The following is a 19,148-nucleotide window of genomic DNA, read 5'->3' as shown; positions in this document are numbered from 1 at the left end:
CCCATACACATTCATCCGCTCAATACAATTTGAAACAAGATAGTATGACTGGGCACCATGTTACCAGTCATCAACAGTCCAATGTCAGCATTGACAGGCTGGGCCTTCAGCTCCCATATTGCTGAAGTTTCATTGAATGGTTCGCATGCTGAAACTTGTTTGTGGCACAACATTGAAATCTGCAGCATTATGGAGAAATGTTGTCCTTCTGTCATGTTGAATTATTCTTTTCAGTCATTGTTGGTCCTGTTCTTGTAGGTTTTTTGGGGGGGCACAGCAATGTCAGAGATGTGATGTTTTACCAGATTTCTGATATTGACGGTACACTCGTGAAATGATCATACAGGAAAATCCCCACTTTATCACTACCTCAGAGATGCTGTGCCCCATCATCCACGTGCTATAACACCACATTCGAACTCACTGAAATCTTGATAACCTGCCACTGCAGGGGCAGTAACCAATCTAGGAACTGCCCCAGACATTTGTCGAGGTATTGCCAACCACAGTGTCAAATTCTGCCTATTTACATATCTCTGTATTAGAATGTACATGACTACACCAGTTTCTTTGGCCCTTCAGTGTATATTGTTATGATACACACCACAAGTAGGGCAGTCTTTGTTTCAAGTTGAAGTTGAAGTTTGTTTTACAAGTGGTGTAATATACTTTTTCTTGCTTATCATGAATAGAGGGTGTGTTATATACATCTGTGGTTTGTAATTGCAAAGGCATCTGAAAAGTTTTACATTTTTCTAAATTTGAGGTCAGTGTTTATTATGAAAGTTGCAGGAGCTGTCAAGGAGGCTCTCTTTAGCAATTTACAGAAAGATGATGTGTGATTTCCATTGTTTTCCATGTGTGTGTGTGGGAAATAAACCACAACATCAAGAAAATATGGATAAGTATCTTCACTTACACTTAAAAACCTAGACCTTAATATCACCCCCACACAACAAGATGATGATGTCTGCAGCCACAAATATATTAACAAAACAAGATGAGTATTAAAACTTTTCTGCTCATTCCAACAACTTCATAACTGTTTTTCTACACTGCTATTTACCACAACATACATTTATGCATTTAAATAGTTGTTTTAACTGTCTGAAGAAATGCAATTTGTTCTTATCAAGTTATGTAATAATGGCTTTTGAATGGTACATCAGTAATGATAGTGTTAGAAGCTCTAGCAGTGCAATCAAGCACAGCTGAACATTTGACAAAGCACTAGGCTATGCTTTTAGTGATTCTGCAGTGTACACTGATTTCATGCCAGCACATTTCGTGCCACAGTCTTTGTGTCACAAATTTGGTCTGCTGAACGTTTGTGTGAGTTTCACAGAACTGCTACGCTGATACAGCTGCCAGCCTATGCTGCAGTCAGAGCAAGCCACCACTGACCACTCTGCTGCCTGCCAATGTTGCTGTTTTCCTTCAGTTTGCAGCTGCATTCTTGTCCCATGAACAAGCCAAGCTGCTATCTGCTGCCTGGTCACATTCAGTCACTGTGCCAAATTATGCCAACACCACAGCATTCCTACTGCTGCTTCCATGTCACCACCACTGATTCTGTTTTGCCAACCAAGACACATATCTGTACCACTACTGTTGCCATGTGCATCTCCACACCACAGCATCACTGCACTCACCATGTATGCCTCCACGTCACATCACTGCCTTGACGTCACCACCAATACCAAGGGCTGCAGTAGCAGCAGAGATCTCAGTGTCAGCATCATAGTGGACAAGTACAGGCATCAGTTGCAATGTATACAGTGTTGCTAATGAACGCAAATCAGATGATATTACGAATAATACAACCAGACCTAGCATGCCAAAGGAAATGTGTTCAGTGACAGAAATGAACTTTCTCAGTTGTTCAGTGCACTGATTGAGAAATTAATTGAAAGTATCCATTCAAAATTTGAAGATATTAACTCTGAAATTGGGGATTTAAAATTTTATATTGGGGATGAAATAAATACTATAAGTAATAGATTTGATCAGTTGGAGAGGAGATTTGGTGAAACTGAAAATAAACTGAAAACTTGTGAAAATCAAGTGGACAAGGGAGAAAAGGAGCTGGTAGCCAAAGTGAAGACTGTACAGTGAGAACTTTGGGGTTGAATTGAACCACAGGAGAAGCAGCACAGGAAATTTGATCTGTAGACAAATGCTGAGTTAGTATTTGTAATTAAAACCAGAAATGAGAATTTAGAGGGGAAGGTAAAAATTAGTGAAGGAAAAATAAACTGAAGGTAAACACAAGTAGTGGAGCAGCTGGGCATGCAGGTATGATGGTAATATGCCCTATGAGATCAGGAAATAATATAAAGCTATTCAGAGCTGAAAACAAGTACCATGCAGTAGACTTCTTTGCAGCATGCAAGGACAGTTTTGTAATAGGGATGAATGAGGAGGTAAAAGTGAGGTTTCTGAAGAGACAGCTGGAGGGACCAGCTCAAATTTTGGTTAACCGGTATGCTGAACAACTTATAAATTATAAGAATTTTGAAACCATATTTTTAATAAACAATGGTGGCAGGCCAAGAAATTATGGTTGCAAAATGATTTCTTAAATGGACTAGCTTACAGAAGTAGAAGAGAAACCATAAGAGAGAGTTGTGTGAGCTTAACAAATCAATACATTCATCTAGACCTCTAGAGATACTGACTCTAACAGTGGTGGATGCATATGTTAATATGAAAATAAGGAGCTATGTAACTAATAGTACTGGAGTTAGCAGTAGGAAAACGATATGAGGGTGAGTCAAATGAAAACCTTAAATTTGTAATAACAAATTGAAATTTCATGCCGTTATCCTGTAAGTTGGTAAGCATGGTACAAACAGCGTGCAGAATGGCCTGTTGCAGCAGTTGAAGCCATAGTGAAGGAAAACTGCGCGAGTGACACTGAATTACATTGCACCCTGATAGATGTAGAGGCAGAAGTGAATTCTTCTAATGGTAAAATATAAGAACCTGTTAGAGATATAATAAGTGATAATATTATTAACAGTTTTGGTGTCATACGAGATAAGTGTTCTTCGGTTTTTCTAAATGTGGTTGTACCAATGGGGGCATGTGTTGTAGGTGTATGTGGCAATGGTGCAGAAGGTGTGAATGGTGCACTTGCACCAGAGGTAATTCAATATGAGATTAGTTGCATTAAAAGATGTATTGGAGAAGAAAAGAGGTGAGGATGATAATGGATGTGACATCGATAAAATTTACTCAATAGATGAAGTAAAAAGATTTGTATTCATGGAAGATTAAAATCGTATGGTACTAGATAAGGATATTAAGAGTGAATGGATGGGAAAGGATGAAAATAATGTGAAAGGCTGGATTTCATATGCAAAACTACAACAGACATTAGTACCAGATGAATGGGAAAAGTTAAAAGACTGAGAAGCTGAGTGATCATGTTGTGATTGAGATATTAGCTAATTTATTTAAGGGAGATAGAGACCAAAGGTGGAAGCAGATGCTTAATATTTGTACGATGTATAAAGAGAGAAGGGAGGAAATTGATTTAATGAAGGAAACCTTTGTTGAAGATGTTAAAAGTTGAAAAGGTGCAACCCATTGTCAAGATAAATGTGGAGAATGTTGAAAATGTGGGTCTGGTGGGTACTGGTTCAAGTATATCAGCAGGTCTGAGTTCTTTTGGCAACAAATAAAAATTAGGAATCTAGTAGAGCTACCAGTAACTAGGTTAAAGGTAGGAACAGCAACTGCAGCAAGCCCATCAGAAAGGAAATCATTTTAGAATTCTTGATGGCTGATTATTGATATAATTTTGGGTCTGCTTTTTAATGTCTTCTTACACAACTGAAAATTTTTTGGCAATAGTCGGTCTATGGTCCAGGCAAAGTTTCAGTTAAGTGGATAGTATTTTGTTTGCCCAACTGCTTTCATCTTCCTAGTGACTTAATCTCTAGAATTCTTCTATGGTACTATCCTAGTTTTTATTGCGCTGAGTTGATTGTACTGTCACTAATGACAATAGCTTCCTGTTGTGGAGATCTGCCACTGGTAAAAAGATATAAAGAACATTCGCCCTACTACAGTTTCAGTAATGTTCCCAACTATGTAGGTCCAGCAGGACATCCTGTTCAAACCAAGGTCCAAATTCAATGGCTTTTTCCTATACAGAGTGGTCTGTTGATAGTGACTGGGCCAAATATCTCACGCTATTAGCATCAAATTTGCGGCAGAATGGGTAAAACGTTAATTAAGAAATCTGCATACATTGCACAATTTAGATTGCCATTGATAGAATAAGTGCCAATTAGATGTACTCTCATAATTCTGCACCATGTATTAACCTGCCAGGGTTGCTGATTTCCACTAACTGCAGCCATTTTCTGTAGCTCAATAGCGCATATTATGCTGGTTTGCATTACCTTTGATAGTGAATGACGCTTTGTCACTAAATAAAACTTTTGAAAAAGAACTGTTAACATCTCGTAATTTATTTTGTGCCCAGTGGCAAAAATTTACATGATGTTCAAAATCATTGTCATACAATTCCTGGTGCATAGAAATATGGTGTGATGATGCAGAATTCTCAAAACCAATTTTTTTGAAATTCCCGTGTCTGCTGTGTCTGCTAATGATGTGCAGATTAGCCTCAAGTATAGCTAAAATACTTATTTGGGCATCTTCATTTGTTATTGTTCTTGGTTGTGTCTTCTTCTTTGGCTGAACACTTCTCATTTCTTTAAATACATTAACTATCTGATGAAAGGTCCGTACACTTTGGATGCTGTCTGTCAGGATAATGATCAACATATATAGCAGAAGATTGTTGGGCATTTCGATCACAATAGCCGTAAATAAACACTATATCTAGCTTTTATGATCTGTTAAATGTTCCATTTTAACATAAAAATATATGTTCCATTTATGTATTCCGTGTGATTATTATGACTGGACAAGAGTATTATCATATCTAATTTAAGTAATGAATTGCACACAGTGAGCCGGCCACTGTGACCGAGCAGTTCTAGGCGCTTCAGTCCAGAACAACGCTGCTGCTACAGTTGCAGGTTCAAATCCTGCCTCTGGCATGGATGTGTGTGATGTCCTAAGGTTAGTTAGGTTTAAGTAGTTCTAAGTCTTTGGGACTGATGACCTCAGATGTTAAGTCCCATAGTGCTTAGAGCCTTTTGAACCATTTTGCACACAGTGCTACCAGGTGCATTGCTACATATGTGAGAATATTACAGGGCCGTCCATCACAAAACAAAACAAATGTTCGAAATCAAACATTCCTATTTATTTATTGACTATACAAGTACATTCTAAAAATGGGGGTACCTATTTTTAAAAAACGCCGTCTAGTGGGTCATCAATAGTGCCATCTGTTTTCCCCCCATCACACTCAAACAGATTTGTTCTTCTATTTTTTCATTAAGCTCGAACAGATTTGTTCCTGTATTTTTTTGTTTGATGCTAATTTAGTGAGATATTTGACCCAATCACTATCAATGGAGAACCCTGTATATTTGAATAAGAGAGTTATTAGCTGCTATCTTGTAAAATTATCTGCACTGAATTTGTAATGAGAGCACACACTGAGATCACATCCCATGTTCATGAGAAATTTGGTTCCTGTCAACCTGTTTACAATAAAGTCTTTTGGAGTCATTTACAGCAGACTGAATGTAACCATTTTGTTGTAATGATCGGACATGATTGATGTCTTGTAGCACTGAGGTTGGTAAAAAACTGTATTATGTTGTTAAGTAATATTTGAAAAACAGAGTTTCTGTGTAGTTGTAATCAATACATGTGTTTGAACTTTTATTTTAATATGAATCTAGTCCTATATAAAGGTTAAGTTTTCTATTCAACTACAGTGGAATGCAGCTTTAACGCTACTGATCTACAGTGCAGATTATTGGTAAAATGCTGAATAATGAGTGATTAACATGGAGAAACTCTTTTCAGTATTAATGGATATAATTAAGGTACAGAAAAGATTTAATGTATATATTATTCGTTGAGAGTAAAACAATGCCTGAGCCAGATTCGATAAGTGAAATTCCTATGTTAGCCGCCATCTTCGTGAAATATTACAGTGGCAATTTTAAATCAGACTACTAAGCACATATGAATCTTGATGGTCAATTTTTATGATTATAATTGTATATTCGTGACCCAGAACCCACCCAGAAATCATAAATTTGACTGACATTATGAATAATCTTTAAATATGGTGCAAAGAGCATCTTAGGTGGTGAAATTGTTCTCTGCCAATGTATGAAACCTGATTATTTCGTTAGAACTTTTAGGAAATAATTTTGGACAGGAAAGAATACATCAGTGTGGTATTGTGTGTAAAAATAGTTCATTTTGTTTAAAGAAAAATGTTGCCACCTGAAATAATTGTTGGCTAAATTGTGTGAGATCACTCTTGTAAAACAAAATTAGTGCCATTTACACTGCTTGACAGACTACATTGGTACATGTCCCCACGTGGAGATTTCTTTAACTGGATAACTATCTTTAGCCGGGAGAGGCAGCGATTAAAATAAACCTCGTGTAACGCTAATAATAAGTAACTGGTTTTGTTGTAGTCCCGCCCACGATTTGTAAAATACTACAATCCTATATGCACGTCACAACCTGAATTAAAGATTGAGTAACATCTCGTGTTTCTTAGTTTTGGGACTCAAATCATCACTGTTCTATTGAAATGCAGAACAGGAGTAAATTTTACTCTGAGAAGTCCGTGGCACTTGTTCCACTTTGTTTAAAATGAATTTCAGCTGATTGGGTGTGGCCAATGTCAGAGTTACTCACATCCTGTTTGTTCACTGTTTTCGAGGTTATACCATCAGCACTGTCAAGACAGTATCATTAAAGTGAATTTGTTGAAACGAGCTGTTTGCAGAAATATTTTTTATGGCACAACCGGTTGCACTCCACAAGCTTTAACAGAAGTATACGTCTTGAGAATTCCTGATGCAGTAGTCATGAAAGGAGAATTGTGGGTAGGGTGACTATTTAACAGAATGACGGCCACTGGTGCCCAGTAGTGGCTACTGGATGCATTTGGATGGCTAAAGGGTTCCACACAATTTTGAGATTTTCTTCCAAATCCATAGTAGCACCAGCTGAATTTCCCAAAACATCTCTTGTTATCCTAATCATGAAGAATGGATGCCTTATGCCACTTAGCCTGCCCTGTGTCATCAGTGCTTTGCATGATTTTACGTGCAACAATTTGGGTGCTCAGTTCTTTCACACTTACGGCAAGTTGATCTGTGGTTGTCGAGTGTGTGCTGTGCAGAATTCATGTCCCAGGGCTGTTGGTCAGCTCTGCCCCTAAAATGCACAGTTCTGAGCCATCTGCCCCACAGTATGTTGCATCTGTGCTACCAACAGTGTGCTGCAAACAACTTACAAGGGCTTCTGCCTTACCCACTAACACGTCAAGTGGCAACTCTGTGTCTGCTGCCAAAAAGTGTGAATGTCTGTACAGAGCCATTTGAGCCACCATGGAGTTTTCCGATAACAAGTCTGCCCCCACCAGTGACCTCAGCTCTTGCAACAATTGCTTGGGTGAACTGTTTCCCATCTGCTCGACTGTAAATAATCTCTGAGGCCATACTTCAGGAGTTGACACAAAATGCTTGATAAGGCAGTTTTTTAAGGCAATGTAACTATCCATTAGCAACACTTCCTCTGCTTGGACAATCTGAATTTTTACAATATATAACATCCAAAGTTGCAAATTTCACTTTTATTTACTTGATAACTATTTTAGGGTCGGGACCCATTTTCAAATTATCCTACAAGACAGAAACCCAAAATTACAATCATATGCAATACAAAGTGCACATCAAAAATACGGAAAATATCATTTCAAGAAATACGTACCAGATAGTCACAATGGTGAAACTTCTTGGCAGATTGTAACTGTTCACCAGACTAAGAATTGAACTCGGGACCATTGCTTTTAGTGAGGAACTGCTCACTGAGCTACCTAATCACAAAAGGAAAAAAATGGTTCAAATGGCTCTGAGCACTATGGCACTTAACATCTGTGGTCATCAGTCCCCTAGAACTTAGAACTACTTAAACCTAAATAACTTAAGAACATCACACACATCCATGCCCGAGGCAGGATTCGAACCTGTGACCGTAGCAGTCGTAAGGTTCCAGACTGAGCGCCTAGAACCACAAGATCACTGCAGCTGGCAATCACAAAAGTATATTGAGAAGACATAATAATAGCCTTTGTTCCAGAAGTTCTTGTCGTGTGAGGTTCACTTTGTGAAGTTCTGAAGCTGGGAGATAAGGTACTAGCAGAAGTAAAGGTGCGAGGATGGGTCATGAGTTGTGCTTCAGTGGTTGTCAGTAGAGCACTTGGCAATGATAGGCAAAGGTCCTGATTTCAGCCTCAGTTCAGCAGACAGTTTTTATCTGTCAGAAAGTTCAATATCAGTGCACACACTACTGCAGAGAGAAAATCTCATACTGGTAGTGAAAATGGTACTCCCAAAATGTAAGAACAATGTCAAAATAACAAACATATACTTATAACAAAGTGCAAATGAGCAGTTACAGAGCTTACAGAAATTGGCAGTCTACTCCTCCCCTGCTGTAAGGAAACCTCAGGAAGGAACACATTATTAGGTTAGAGGAAATATCTTTCTTGTTTATTAAAGAATTCTCCAATCATCAAACATACAACAATTAATACAATAACAGTACAAGTACAATGAAACAAATAATGTTATAATTTTTACCAAAAACAGTAAAATACTTAAAATCACTGAACAGCAAAGCACAGCAGTGCCACATATGGTGTGTTATGGCAAAGGTGTTTGCTATGATGGTATGTACAACTCAGTATATGTGAACCATAACATTAGTATTAAAAAAATAAAAATAATAGGACATTAAAAAATGTTTATCACCTCCAACCCTCTACAAGTGCCATAACAAATCTTATAGAGCTTTATAAATCTTAGAGACTTATATAAAACAAAGTTTTTTTGTCCATTTCCCAGGTAAAAACAAACATCAAACCACAAAGCTGTCTTTCATGAAGCAATAAAAATTAAGGACCCTAACAGCCATAAAATCACATTTATCCATTTAATCAAGCACAAGAAAGGGGTATTAGTTATGCAATGTGTATGAAAGGTTACAGCCAAATTGTACTGGCCATCCTGAGGGAAGAGATTGTATAACCACACTAGCAGGCATATGGCGGTGGGAATGGGGTTGAAAGAGGTAGAGCAAGAGGGAGAAGGGAGAGAGAGAGAGAGAGAGAGAGAGAGAGAGAGAGAGAGAGAGAGAGAGAGAGAGAGAGAGAGAGAGATGGGGTAGAGAATTGAGAAAGGGGAGGAGGGGGCAAAGCATAAAGATGAAGGTGCTCTCGGTGGTGTGTAACACGGATAAACACACACACAAATAAGATCTTAAAACTTCTTTATTATAACATTTTAAAAGATGTGAATCCGCATGATGCTTAGCAACGATACATTTTATAACTTTCAAAAACAATATAATCTTCTTCTTTTGTCTCTTGTGATATCACAGAACATATAGCTCTGAAGCCAACCTTACTGCCAGCCGCTCTTACAGGCAAATATATACTAAGTAGTTCTCTATCATATGTGGAATACTTTTTCTGTGCGTTCATGAACTTTTTTGATAATAGTCCAATAGGTTTCCAATGTTCATCTTGCCACTGTTGCAACACAGCACCAGCTGCAAAATCTGATGCATCCACAAATAATGCCAGTTGGCTGTGAAAATCCGGAAACGTTAAAATTGTTGCATTTGCAAGATCTTCTTTACATTTGTGAAACTGAGCAATTGCCTCTTCTGTCCAGTCAATATGTCTTCGGTCATTTTTAGTTGTTCCTTTTAGGTAATCATTCGACAAAGCTTGGTTTTCTGCAGCATGTTCTAAATACCTATGACAAAAATTGATGATTCCTAAAAATTTTCGAAGTTCGCAAACAGTTTCAGGTCGCTTGTAGTTCATAAGCGCTGACACTTTTTTCTGGATCCAGCTTAGTTCCTGAGGGTGTGATTAATTGTCCCAGGAATGTTAGTTCTTGCACTCCAAATACGGATTTTGCAACATTTATTGCTAGACCATACTAATTCAGTTGTTTAAAGAGTAAATTTAGATGCTTATTATGTTGTTTGGGAGATTCTGAGGCTTTAAAATATCATCCAGATAGGAAAAGCAGAAATACAGCTCTCTCATGAATTCGTGTATAAACCTCTGAAATGTTCATGGTTTATTTCGAAGTCTAAAGGGCATATAATTAAATTTATACACAGCAAAAGGAGTAATGCTGGCGTTGGCTTGTCTTCTTGGGTTTAAGGAATTTTTTTATTAATTTATTCTTTGCCCATGGACTCCAGCTGAAACTCCAGCTGAGAGTATTGGGTGTGTCATACAATAGGCTATTAATGTCAAACTTGATTTCATTATATATAAATGAAACAAATAATTAAACAGAAATAGTCTATAAGCATACAAAGGTATTACATGTTTCACATTATATATACACACAAATCCAAACAACATACAGAAATGAGAAATTTTAAAGGTACAATTCAGTAATTATATAACATATTTAAACACCATCTTAGTATTCACTCAAACTGTATATACATTTCTCTGTGAGATATAGTTTCAAATGATTTTTAAAACATGTTAGGTCTGTTTCTTTTTTAATGATTTTGGGGACTTTATTAAAAAATCTTTTGCCTGCTTCTTCAGGGGCAGCCATAGACAGTTTTAGATTTCTGTTTATGATGTAGTAATTTTCATTTCCTCTTGTGCCATTTTTGTGTACATCTTTATTTAGGGGGGGTTTATCACTTGACCTTACTGCCATTATGCTTTGCTATATGTAGAGTGAATATACTGTCATAATATTATAGTGTACAACAGCTTGCCTATAGGTCTGTCTTGGTGGAATTTTTGCTATACATCTCACTGCCCTTTTCTGAATTGTCAATATTCTTTTTAAGTAGCCAGCTTGTGCACTTCCCCATATATGAACTGAATAAGACAAATGTGGGAAGACAAGTCCATAATACATTGATCTGAAGACTTTATCATCCACAGTCTTAGCTGTTTTATGCATGATGAAGATCTGTTTGTTTATCTTTTTACACAGTACATCTATGTGCTCCCCCCCATGCCAAATGTTTGTCTCTTATAGTTCCTAGAAAGTTTGTGCTGCTTACTTCTGTAATAGTCTTTCCATTTATATTAACATTTATATTATAATTTTCACTTTGCTTGGTCTGAAATACTACATTCATTGTTTTAGACTGATTCACAAACAGGTTGTTTTGTGTTCAATATTTTTTTGCATTTACGATATTCAGGAGTGCTTCCTTCTCAAGCTCCTCATTTGTGTCAGCTGTGCAAATGATTGTTGTGTCATCAGCAGACATTATAAGTTCCTGATTTATATAGCTAGGGAAGTCATTTAGGTAGAGTACAAATAGTATTGGCCCAAGCACCAACCCTTGTGGCACACCGTGTTTAACTGTTTGCAATTCTGATCTGTAGTTTGTTATTTTCCCCCACTAGCATGTCTGATTCCATGCATTGTTTCCTATTTGAATGTATGATTTAAGTATGTCATAGCATTTTCCTCTAATTCCATACTGATATAATTTCATCATTAATTTTGAGTGGTTCACAAAAATCAGAAGCCTTAGATAGGTCCATAAAAATCCCATAAGTCTTTTGTTGCTGTCAAGTAAATTAAGAAATATTCTCAATTATGTCTGTTGATGATGTTTTTGTTGACTTCCCTTCTCTGAAACCATGCAGTATACTGTACTTTGTTATAAAACTTGCAATTCTATTATTTATTATCATTTCATAGATTTTAACAAATTTTGAGATCAATGATATTGGCCTGTGATTTCCTAATTCATCTCTGTTCCCTTTCTTAAATATTGGCTTCACTTTACTTACTTTCAGTGAATCTGGAAATATACCTACTTCTGTCCCAGCATTCAGCATGTGTGTCAATGGTTTCAATATACTTTCTCTGCATTCCTTTATGAGATGTGATGTGACACCATCCAAGCCAGATGAATGTTTAATTCTAAGTTGTTTTATTATGTTTGACACTTCTGTATCTGTTGTAGGTATGAAAACCATAGTATGATTTGTATGTGGGGGGTTTAACAGTTTACTTACTGCATTTGTTTTATTTTGTCTTATTAATTCATCTGCTACAGTAATATAATATCCGTTAAAAGTATTGGCTATTTCTGGAGGGTTTGCGTTGCTTTTCCCACTCATCAGTGGGCAGATGTCCTTTGCCTGATTTGTTGCTTTTCCTCTCTCTTCCTTAATGAAAGACCATAAACTTTTTGAGTAGTTCTTTCCCTTACCTATAAACATCCTAATGAATGATGCTTTAGTATCTCTGACAAAACTACAGTACTCTTTCTTCTTTATTTTATACAGTGTGCTATAGGCCTCAGTATTTTTGTTTGTTTGGAGAGGTCATAATACACTCTCAGATCATTTCTGGCATGGATTACTTCTCCAGTCACCCAGCTTTTCTTTTTTTGTTACTTTATGACAAGCCTTTTACTAACAGGACACAGTGTTTGCATCTTTAGCTGCATATATTGTTTCCCAGGTTTCTGTCTCTAATATCCTTTTTAGCAGATTTATGTGGGTAGTTCTGTCTTCTCATCTGCCATACCTTCTGCACTAAATCACTAGTATTTATATTTATGTCTATAATGATTGCAAAATGGTCTGCTAATGTGGAGTTTATTACCTGGGTGTCACACTAGCATATAGGAATATTTGTTATTACATAATCAATTATAGTTTCACTATGCTTTGTTACTCTGGTTGGTTTATCTATTTTTATTTTTAGATTGTATATGCACAATAAGTCCACTAAGGTCTTAGTATTGTCAGTATTTTTACTTATGTCTATGTTCAGATCTCCTATAATGATCAAATAAGCATATGTTTTTTAGAGGTGTTGGATTATATCTTCCAGGTATTCAAAGAAGGTTTTAATTACACCATTTGATGATCGATACAAACCTAATATACAACATAAATTCCCAGCAATTTTAGTTTCCAGTGCTGTAGCTTCAAAGTTCAATTATATAGTATATTTTGCTATATCTATGGCTTTAGTTGATTTATAGTTAGAAAAAATGACAACCCCACCACCTTTATAGGAAGTTCTGCAAAAATTGGCTACTTTCACATAATTCTTCAAGTTGTACATTCCTACGTGATTTTCTTTTATCCCATGTTCTGTAACTACTAGAATGTTTGGCCTATATTCCTGTAATATTCTCACTAGTTCCTCTGTTTTATTGTTTATGTATTCTAACAGTTGGCTTTAAATTTAATAGTTCCCTTCCTGTAATATACTAAGCACATCACTTGCTCCCTTTGATTCTGGTACTATGCAGTGATTTTTTTCAGTTTGTGTCATTAAACCTGGGTCATATCTTTTTCCTAGCTGCTGGCTTTCCTGAGGGCATGCAGCTTTACTGTATGATTAAATGATGATGGCGTCCACTTGGGTAAAATATTCTGGAGGTAAAACAGTCCCCCATTCAGATCTCCGGGCGGGGACTACTCAAGAGGATGCCGTTATCAGGAGAAACAAAACTGGCATTCTATGAATCGGAGCATGGAAAGTCAGATCCCTTAATCGGGCAGGTAGGTTAGAAAATTTAAAAAGGGAAATGGATAGGTTAAAGTTGGATATAGTGGGAATTAGTGAAGTTCAGTGGCAGGAGGAACAAGACTTCTGGTTATAAACACAAAATCAAATAGGGGTAATGCGGGAGTAATAATGAATAATGAATAGGAAAATAGGAATGCGGGTAAGCAACTACGAACAACATAGTGAACGCATTATTGTGGCCAAGATAGATACGAAGCCCACACCTACTACAGTAGTACAAGTTTATATGCCAACTAGCTCTGCAGATGACGAAGAAATTGAAGAAATGTATGATCAAATAAAAGAAATTCTTCAGATAGTGAAGGGAGATGAAAATTTAATAGTCATGGGTGACTGGAATTCGGTAGTAGGAAAAGGGAGAGAAGGAAACGTAGTAGGTGAATATGGACTGGGGCAAAGAAATGAAAGAGGAAGCTGCCTGGTAGAATTTTGCACAGAGCACAACTTAATCATAGGTAACACTTGGTTCAAGAATCATAAAAGAAGGTTGTATACATGGAAGAAGCCTGGAGATACTGACAGGTTTCAGATAGATTATATAATGGTAAGACAGAGATTTAGGAACCAGGTTTTAAATTGTAAGACATTTCCAGGAGCAGATGTGGACTCTGACCACAATCTATTGGTTGTGCCCTGTAGATTAAAACTGAAGAAACTGCAAAAAGGTGGGAATTTAAGGAGATGGGACATGGATAAACTAAAAGAACCAGAGGTTGTACAGAGTTTCAGGGAGAGCATAAGGGAGCAAATGACAAGAATGGGGGAAAGAAATACAGTAGAAGAAGAATGGGTAACTTTGAGGGATGATGTAGTGAAGGCAGCAAAGGATCAAGTAGGTAAACAGACGAGGGCTAGTAGAAACCCTTGGGTAACAGAAGAAATATTGAATTTAATTGATGAAAGGAGAAAATATAAAAATGCAGTAAATGAAGCAGGCAAAAAGGAATACAGACGCCTCAAAAATGAGATCGACAGGAAGTGCAAAATGGCTAAGCAGGGATGGTTAGAGGACAAATGTAAGGATATAGAGGCTTATCTCACTAGGGGTAAGATAGATACTGCCTACAGGAAAATTAAAGAGACCTTTGGAGATAAGAGAACCACTTGTATGAATATCAAGAGCTCAGATGGAAACCCAGTTCTAAGCAAAGAAGGGAAGGCGGAGAGGTGGAAGGAGTATATAGAAGGTTTATACAAGGGCGATGTACTGGAAATGGAAGAGGATGCAGATGAAGATGGAATGAGAGATACAATACTGCGGGAAGAGTTTGACAGAACACTGAAAGACCTGAGTCGAAACAAGACTCTCGGAGTAGACAACATTCTATTGGAACAACTGTTGGCCTTGGGAGAGCCAGTCCTGACAAAACTCTACCATCTGGTGAACAAGATGTATGAGACAGCCGAAACACCCTCAGACTTCAAGAAGAATATAATAATTCCAATCCCAAAGAAAGCAGGTGTTGAAAGATGTGAAAATTACTGAACTATCGGTTTAATAAGCCACAGCTGTAAAATACTAACACGAAATCTTTACAGACGAATGGAAAAACTAGTAGAAGCCGACCTCGGGGAAGATCAGTTTGGATTCCGTAGAAATACTGGAACACGTGAGGCAATACTGACTCTACGACTTATCTTAGAAGCTAGATTAAGGGAGGGCAAACCTACGTTTCTAGCATTTGTAGACTTAGAGAAAGCTTTTAACAATGTTGACTGGAATACTCTCTTTCAAATTCTGAAGGTGGCAGGAGTAAAATACAGGGAGCGAAAGGTTATTTACAATTTGTACAGAAACCAGATGGCAGTTATAAGAGTCGAGGGGCATGAAAGGGGAGCAGTGGTTGGGAAGGGAGTGAGACAGGGTTGTAGTCTCCCCCCAATGTTACTCAATCTGTATATCGAGCAAGCAGTAAAGGAAACAAAAGAAAAATTTGGAGTGGGTATTAAAATCCATGGAGGAGAAATAAAAACTTTGAGGTTCGCCGACAACATAGTAATTGTGTCAAAGACAGCAAAGAACTTGGAAGAGCAGTTGAATGGAATGGATAGTGTCTTGAAAGGAGGATATAAGATGAACATCAACAAAAGCAAAACGAGGATAATGGAATGTAGTCGAATTAAGTCAGGTGATGCTGAGAGAATTAGATTAGGAAATGAGACACTTAAAGTAGTAAAGGAGTTTTGCTATTTGGGGAACAAAATAACTGATGATGGTCGAAGTAGAGAGGATATAAAATGTAGACTGGCAATGGCAAGTAAAGCGTTTCTGAAGAAGAGAAATCTATTAACATCGAGTATAGATTTAAGTGTCAGGAAGTCATTTCTGAAAGTATTTGTATGGAGTGTAGCCATGTATGGAAGTGAAACATGGACGATAAATAGTTTGGACAAGAAGAGAATAGAAGCTTTCGAAATGTGGTGCTACAGAAGAATGCTGAAGATTAGATAGGTAGATCACATAACTAATGAAGAAGTATTGAATAGGATTGGGGAGAAGAGAAGTTTGTGGCACAACTTGACCAGAAGAAGGGATCGGTTGGTAGGACATGTTCTGAGGCATCAAGGGATCACCAATTTAGTATTGGAGGGCAGCGTGGAGGGTAAAAATTGTAGAGGGAGACCAAGAGATGACTACACTAAGCAGATTCAGAAGGATGCTACCCTTCCTGTTTTCCTTTCCCTGTTGCTTCATAACCTGGGTTGTGAGTAACTAAATCCACTTTCCCTTCTTCCCTTTCTTTCCCCTCTCTCCTCCCTGATGAAGGAACATTTATTCTGAAAGCTAGGAACTTAAATTTTCGGTTGTTTTTTGTGTTTCTATCGGCTGTGCTGAGCTGAGGTAAGTACTGGCCAGCCCCTCTATCTCTTTGTTAGTAATTGTTTCACATCTTTATATGAGATTTTCCATTAATCAATTAAGCGATCTGACATTCCACGCTCTAGTTCCACGCTGCAATCTGCAAAATGCCAGTTTTCTTTCTCCTGATAATGGCATCCTCCTGACAAGGGAACCTCCCCATCGCACTCCCCTCATATTTAGTTATAAGTTGGCGCAATGGATAGGCCTTGAAAAACTGAACACAGATCAATCGAGAAAACAGGAAGAAGTTGTGTGGAACTATGAAAAAATAAGTAAAATATATAATTTGAGTAGTCCATAGGCAAGATAGGCAACATCAAGGAAAGTGCAAACGGTTAGCGTGAGCAGCTGTGGAACGAGAGGTTCTTGGTTCAAGTCCTCCCTCCAGTGAAAAGTTTAATTTCTTATTTTCAGTTTATGTGACAAACTCTTATGTTTCCATCACTTTTTTGGGAGTGATTATCGCCAAGTATACAAGAAAACCTAAATCGAGCAAGGTAGAAGAATCTTTTTACCCATTCGCCAAGTATACAAGTTTGGTGGGTCGACAACATATTCCTGTCATGTGATGCACATGCCGTCACCAGTGTCATATAGAATATATCAGATGTGTTTTCCTGTGGAGGAATCGGTTGACCTATGACCTTGCAATCAAATGTTTTTAGTTCCCATTGGAGAGGCACGTACTTTCGTCTACTAATCGCACGGTTTTGCGGTGCGGTAGCAAAACACAGACACTAAACTTCTTACAGTGAACAGAGACGTCAATGAACAAATGGGCAGATCATAACTTTGCGAAAATAAGAAATTAAAGTTTTAACTCGAGGGCAGACTTGAACCACTGACATCTCGTTCTGCAGCTGCTCACACTAACCACGGGACCACGGCGCTCTTGAGCTCACACTCTCCGTGATGTTCCGTATCTTGCACATGGACTACTCGGTTCATATATTTTGCTTATTTTTCCATAGTTCCACACAACTTCTTCCTGTTTTCGCGATTGATCTGTGTTCAGTTTTTCAAGACCTATCCACTGTGCCAACTTATAACTAAATCTGATGGGGGTGTGATGGGGAGGTTCCCTTGTGAGTTGTGAGTAGTCCCCACCTGGAGATCTGAATGGGGAAGTATTTTACCTTCAGAATATTCTACCCAAGAGGACACCATCATCATTTAACCATGCAGTAAAGCTGCATGCCCTTGGGAGAAATTATGGCTGTAGTTACCCCTTGCTTTTAGCTATTAAAAGAACCAGCACAGCACAGCCATTTGCTACAAGGCCAGATCAGTCGGTCATCAAGACTGTTGCACCTACAACTATTGAAAAGGCTGCTGCCCCTCTTCAGGAACCATGCGTTTGTCTGGTCTCTCAACAGATACCCCTCCATTGTGGTTGCACATATGGTATGGCTATCTGTATCGCTAAGACATACAAGCTCCCCATCAATGACAAGGTCCATGGTCCATGAGAGGGCTTTCATGTATACAGGGTGGTCCATTGATAGTGACCAGGCCACATATCTCACGAAATAAGTGTCAAACAAAAAAACTACAAAGAACGAAACTTGTCTAGCTTGAAGGGGGAAACCAGATGGCACTATGGTTGGCCAGCTAGATAGTGCTGCCATAGGTCAAATGGATATCAAGTGCGTTTTTTAAAATAGGAACCCACATTTTTCATTACATATCCGTGTAGTACGTTAAGAAATATGAATGTTTTAGTTGGACCACTTTTTTCGCTTTGTGATAGATGGCACTGTAATAGTCACAAATGTATACGTACGTGGTATCACGTAAAATTCCGCCAGTGTGGACAGTATTTGCTTCGTGATACATAACCTGTTGAAATGGACCATTTACCAATTGCGGAAAAGGTCGATATCGTGTTGATGTATGGCTATTGTTATCAAAATGCCCAACCGGAGTGTGCTATGTATGCTGTTCGGTGTCCTGGACGACATCATCTAAATGTCCAGCACTGTTTGCCGGATAGTTACGCTATTTAAGGAAACAGGAAGTTTCCAGAGTGATATTTTCACTCTGCAGCGGAGTGTGCGCTGATATTAAACTTCCTGGCAGATTAAAATTGTGTGCCCTACCGAGACTCGAACTCGGGAACTTTGCCTTTCGCGGGCAAGTGCTCTACCAACTGAGCTACCCAAGCATGACCCAAGGCTCGTCCTCACAGCTTCACTTCTGCCAGTACCTCATCTCCTACCTTCCAAACTTAACAGAAGCTCTCCTGCAAACCTTGCAGAACCAGCACTCCTGAAGGAAAGGATATTGCGGAGACATGGCTTAGCCACAGCCTGGGGGATGTTTCCGGAATGAGATTTTCACTCTGCAGCAGAATGCGCACTGATATGAAACTTCCTGGCAGATTAAAACTGTGTGCCAGACCGAGACTCGAACTCAGGACCTTTAATCTGCCAGGAAGTTTCATATCAGCGCACACTCCGCTGCAGAGTGAAAATCTCATTCTGGAAACATCCCCCAGGCTGTGGCTGAGTCATGTCTCTATAATATCCTTTCTTTCA

The 19,148-nt window shown here is 38.2% G+C and overlaps 1 protein-coding gene across 3 annotated transcripts in view; it reads right to left on the bottom strand.

The window, feature by feature from the left end:
• LOC126284690 (zinc finger C2HC domain-containing protein T03G11.3-like) overlaps window positions 1-19,148 on the bottom strand; it is a 102,180-nt gene that overhangs the window by 21,254 nt on the left and 61,778 nt on the right. For 2 of the 3 annotated variants that reach the window (XM_049983812.1, XM_049983813.1), the window contains exon 2: window positions 7,897-8,002. The exons of the other annotated variant lie outside the window; for it this stretch is intronic. The gene's annotated coding sequence lies outside the window, so the exon portion shown is untranslated. The remainder of the gene's footprint in view (window positions 1-7,896; window positions 8,003-19,148) is intronic. 3 annotated transcript variants of the gene reach the window in all.

The sequence above is a fragment of the Schistocerca gregaria genome, chromosome 8 (genome assembly GCF_023897955.1).
Source record: "Schistocerca gregaria isolate iqSchGreg1 chromosome 8, iqSchGreg1.2, whole genome shotgun sequence".
Classification (NCBI taxonomy): domain Eukaryota; kingdom Metazoa; phylum Arthropoda; class Insecta; order Orthoptera; family Acrididae; genus Schistocerca; species Schistocerca gregaria.
The sequence above is the reverse complement of the archived record's forward strand: the minus strand, read 5'-3'. Positions and strand labels throughout refer to the sequence as shown.